Below are 5,979 nucleotides of genomic sequence, written 5' to 3' on the forward strand. Positions count from 1 at the left end.
TGTGTGCGTGTGTGTGTGTGTGTAGGTGTGTGTCTGTGTGTGTGTGTGTGTGTGGAGGGGGGGCACACGTTTTTCATGAAATATATTTCAAATAACGGACGAAATGAAATGTTCTTAAAATTGGTAATTAAAAACTAAATCATTTAATCTAACAATCTGCAGAGGAAATAATTAGTTTCCCCTGCAGATTAAATCTAAATGAATCAGATTCGATTGAGAAGATGGAACAAGTTGCAGAGAAAGCAGCTGCAGGTGGACACCTTCCTGTTTTCTTCAATAAGCTGGCTCATAATTCTGTGTGATTTAACTGTAAATTCTAAAATTATTCATTTCAAATCTGGAATCTTTTGACAAAGGACTTGATTTAGCAGTTCTATTGAGGTTTTCGATCACTTTTTTTTTTTTTTTTTTTTACAGCGATGTAATTCAAATGCTTTCCCTTCATTAGCAGTGCATACAAGACCCGCCTGAGGCACAAGCGAAATATATGGCTGCTGAGGGCCCCTGGTTGGCTATTTCTTTCGTGCTTTATTTTCTTGTAGTGAATTGTTGTTCTACAAAGCAAAGAGTTTTTAAAGTTTCTATAGTTAAATATTTATAAACCCAGAGCACCGAGAGTTGCTTTAATTTGTTTATTTAACGACACATTGCGTTTTGAGCCTTCTTTAAGTTGTCAGACAGATTCTTTAAAGCCGCAGTCAGACACCTTCATTGACAAGTTAACCAATCATGTGAGGAGTAAGTTGGAAGTAAATGCTCAAACGATTTATTTCAAAACTGGACTCAAACAGAAAGTGCTTAGTGGAACTTTTCTTTTTTTCTTATAGTTTTTGATTACAGAATTTTACAGAGATCTTGTTCAGATTAATTGCTTTTTGATTTAAACATGTACAACGTGTGACGGTTTATGGTCCATGGCTGGCCTGGATCTGGTTGGTAGGTAGGAAACATAAACTGTGCTTTTACAAGAATTAAACCAGTGTTGTGTTGTTTTTGTTTGTTTGTTTTCTTAATAAAAGTTTTTCAGCGTATTAATTATTTGTGTAAGTATAAAGAAAACTTATGTTGTTTTGATTTGATTTTGTCTCTTTAGATGACCATCGTGTGACTTTGAAATAGACGGCGTGACAAACATAACTTCCAACATACTCAACAACAGGGAGCTTTATCTGCATGCCTCCACCTTTTCCACACTCCATTGCTTTTGTCCGCCTGTGATATTTGCATCCTCTCCTTCCTCCATGGCATGTGCATCTCTTCTCTGTGTGCACCTTCTCCCCAGTCCCTTTGCATATGTCCCACTACATTTAGTGCAGAAAGTTTGCACTCTTTACAATTTGCAACTTCTCTCTGCTCTATTTATGATTGTCTCACAATGTACATCTTTTCTCCTCTTAATTTGAGTTTGTCCTCCATTGGTGGCTGCACCTTGCCTCTCACTCATTTTCCTCACTTTGCTGTTTGTACCTTCTGCCAACTTCATTTGCGTTTTTTTTTATTGCCCGATAGTTTGCTCATTCTACCTACTCATTCTGCATTTTTGTCCTCATGCTTTGTGCTACTTCTTTTCATTCCATTTCTGCCTTTCACCCCAGGTTGTGTGCATCTTCTCTCTGCCACATTTGAATTCATTCCCCTGCCTTGTAAGTAATTCTCTCCACTGCATTTATTTTCATTCCCCTAATCCCCGTGTTTGCTTACAATATCGCTGCACATCCATGTCTTTTGGAATGTGACAGTAAAACACTCCATGCTGATCAGAGTTTACTAAAGCTCTTTTACAGGACATAAAAAGAAATGGTAAGACACGGAGTTTGATTACTTAAGCTAACATTGCTCTTTTGCTTGCTAAGTAATTAGGGCATGCTAGAGGTATGCTGACCAAAGAATTGGTGGGAAAGTTAACATAGACAGAATTAATGTGGAGTTATATTCTGAGAATAGTGGATCCCTGGTATTTGCAGGAGTGAGGGACCACAACCACTCACAAATAGCTAAAATCCACAAAAGCTTCCTTATTTCCTTTCTTGGGGGTACAGTCAATCAGTGGCAAAGAGATTACACATACCTGGACTGGCTGATTTGCAAATGGCCAGCCAGTAACATTTCAGGTTCCATTGCTCCTCTCAAGCTGCACTTTCTTTTGAATAGTTTAGATATCCCATACATAAAAAAAACATAAATAGGCAATTTTACTGCAAATAATCTACAGTTAAGTTCCACAGAAAAAAAATCTGCAAATACTGAACAATGGACAAGAAGGTGTCGACTGTATAGATCTTAATATCCAATTGATAAAATTAGACATTATTATACTGCTGTCATTTTTAATATGATCATTTCTAAGGATTTGTGCTATTTTTATATTAACATAAAAAAATGACTTGTCACTCAAACTGCTAGTCACTTTAACCCATTTTTTTGGTGTAAAATCTAACGCAGTAGTGGGGTCAAATCCATAATCTAAACCTGTTTGGTCAACCCTCAGACTGGACATGCAAAATAACCCAATTTGGTTCATTTATTTATACCCCAGAAAGTTTATAGAATGTTTTAGAATGTAGGTAAAAGTTATTCTATAACTTTTGGTTAAGCTGCTCTGCAGTATGATTGGCCAATCACTGTGCACAAGATATTCTAAACCATCTGAGGAAAAAGGAACACAAGTAAAGATCTATTTCACTGTGGTACTGCCCACCATGTTATATCTTTAATGAACAGCCATGAATCTCTAAAGCTAACAAGAGGGGTCATTACAGAAGGGCTACTGGGTCCAGCAATCTATTTCTGAGAAACATGCAAGCACAGGCTTGTCTGTGCCTAAGGAAAAGAGGCCACTCTCTGCTTTGCTCATTACAGGATTATGGTTCACTTCCATTGCTGGTCTTTAATAAGCAAAGTGAGCTTGTTTTTTTTTTTTTTTTTTTTTTTTTTTTGGGGTGTTATTTTTTTTTCTCTCTCTCTCTCTTTTTCTCTGTCTCTCTGTCTCCCACGAACCAATTGTTGACTCAACCATGCAGCAACATCATGCGTCTCCCCAGGTACCGGTGCCGTTGTTTATCAGACTAAGTCTTCCCTTTATTACCTCAGCTACAACCAGTGGACATAATCAAAGAGGAGGAGGCTCATTTGTTATGCTTGTGGCCAGCTTTGTCCTTGGGGAGATGTAGAGCAGTGCAGGTTAGGATGGCTGCCTCCTGTCTCTGCAAAAGAGCCTTATTTGACCAGCTGAGCATAATGCAGTGACTCACCATGAACAGAATCTATAGCTATTTATATTTTAAAAAAATATATAAGATCTTAATGCTAATATGTGCATACATGCATATATTTACATGTCTACATGCAGGCCTGTTATGCAGTGCTGTGGAAAACTATTTGTCACCTTACAGATTTTTTTCTGCTTTTGCTTTATTTGTCACACCTAACCATCTAAATGATTAGTTTGATCATTCAGACGATCAAACTAATTTAAATATCAGACAATGATGATCTAAGTAAATACAAAAAAAATACTAATGATTAAATAATGATCTGTTGGCGCTGACAACTGTCATGGAGTTTTTGAGATTACAGAGAAAGATGAAAGTGCAACTCTTTTACATCATTATGAGGGAATTTATTTAATTTTATTGTTTAATTAAGTCACATTTGACTGGTGTTTAGGGCCATAAACACTATGGCATCTTAATGAAATTCATGTGGTTTGACTAGAGAACTTCAGAATCTGAATTTTAGGGTGCTTTTTTTTTAGCTACCTAAAGGTGGGCACACTTCACGTATCTGTACCCTCTGTCCGCCACACGTTTTTCAGCTGGTACAATTGTTTAATCCGTTTTTAACATGCTGTGAAATATAAACACAAAACTTTGGACAGCTTTTTCCAAATAAAAACTGAGTGTTTTGAATAACTCTATTGGATGTGTGGATGTCCTGGAGTGGGAAGCATTTAAAACTTTCACACCTTCCAGAAAGTTGGATCTTTGTCTTATCAGTTTGGGCAAAACCAAAAGTCCTAGGGATTGTCAAGATAGTTTTTGGCAAATGCAAGACAGACCTCCATCTTTCTCCAGGCTCTTCTTGTTGTTGAATCACAAACACTGACCTTAACTAAGACCAGTGAGGCCCGCTGTTGTAACTGTTGTTCCCAGTTGGCACTGCAACTGGGACCAACAGTTGATCCAATTTATTCAGCTTAGGGCATAATGTTTTGGTTTTATTATGCATTTAGCCTACTTCATGTTGCCAGACAGGTCTTTTTAAATGGTTTCTTGATTGTGTAGACATTATTTCCCTGATTTCTTTGGCTACAATTTTTGTGGTAACTCAAATTTGCTACCTATTTGCTGCATTCATGTAAGTAAGTGACCCCAGAGTGTTGGTGCCTGGAGAAGACCAAAAGAAAGAAATCACCTCTTGAGAGGTGCGTAAGAAGAGATGTACTGAACCCCTTCTAGCCAACCCCACCACTGTCTCACTTATTTGTTCTGTCTGTAATATTGTTTTTGGCTGAATTAAAGCTACTTTGTATTTTACTTTGATAACAACATATATGTGTGTACTTTTTTGAGACAGATATAACACTTGTATATAAATAATATTTCGAGGAGGTGCACAATAATAGTTTCACTAAGTGGTAGTACAGATCCGCCAGAAAACATAGTTAATCAAATGACCATTGTCCAGTATTAAAATCCGTCAAATGATCTGGAATATTTGAGTGATAGAAAAACAAATACAGAAGAAAACTTTAACAAGCTAAATACTCTTTTCACAGAACTGAATTGTGATGAGCTCAGAAAAGCAAGAGTCCTCTCTAAAATGCATTATTATAAAAAAATACATATTTTCCATCAAACCTTTGCAGATTAACAGTGTTAATTTCATGAAAAAAAAAACAATGTTGGTTTTTTTCATCATCATATCATTGTTTTTTTTTTTATTGTTGTGCCAAAGGAATCTGTACGCCACCTGGGTCTAATCCAATCAATGTGAATGACAAGGAGAGAACAAGCCTGAAAGTGAGCACCAGCTTAGGGACTTTACCTAATGCCCAGCACTGTCACTTCAATGATATGATCACAGCACACAAAATGACAACAAAATTATAGCCAGCAAGGATATTGGGACATAGTGTGCTCCTCCAGTCAGGTGAAATTGCTTTTTGTGACTATGAAATGGCGTGTCTCTTGTCGGATGGGTAAACATTTCCTTGTCAGGCCAGTAATAAGGAATGAGGCTCAGTGGGCTGAACTAAGAGGGGAGAGCCAAGGTTATTTGGGATTCATGACAGGTAGTGGCTTATATTACAGTAGCTCTAAAAATTTCATGGGAACGCATTTAAGATGGCTTTTGAGTTATTTATATGCTGTTTGCTAGATGTCACATTGGAATTTCCATCAATAAATCAAAGTCAAGGTTCTTTTTCTTATCATTGTTTGCTCTGACTGATAAAAAGAGAAAACAAAATCAACAAAAGTGACACATAACTTATGTCTTTAATTAACCTGCATTGCTAATCTGATTCAATAGGGTGGTGCTTTGTGCTATGCTAGCATAACTACATTCCCCTGTGGCTTGCTGCCATCAGTGGTCCTCTGTCACAGGGAATCAGGGCGCTTTCTGACAGAGAAGACAGCTGGAGGCCTGCTAAGGGGCGGAGTGGACAGTTGTGGCTTTTAAACCCTTATTAGCCGTCCTCCCTGGACACGGAGACACGCGTCTACGCAGAAGTGCACTCCTACACCTGCTCATTATTGATGTCCTTTAAGGGTGGCCCAGTCAGACCAGACTCGAGCGTGATTCTTTACCACAAAGCTCACAGCAAATTAACCTCGGGACAGGTGATCATGATGTTCGCTGGAAATGAGAGTGACAGGTATCATGTGCTAATATCATACCAGAACTGCACTGTGTGGGGGGTTTCAATCTGTACAAAATGGTTGTAAGTTGTTTTTTTTTTGTTTGTTTGTTTTGTTT

The sequence above is a fragment of the Poecilia formosa genome, unplaced genomic scaffold, assembly GCF_000485575.1.
Source record: "Poecilia formosa unplaced genomic scaffold, Poecilia_formosa-5.1.2 Scaffold16, whole genome shotgun sequence".
Classification (NCBI taxonomy): Eukaryota; Metazoa; Chordata; class Actinopteri; order Cyprinodontiformes; family Poeciliidae; genus Poecilia; species Poecilia formosa.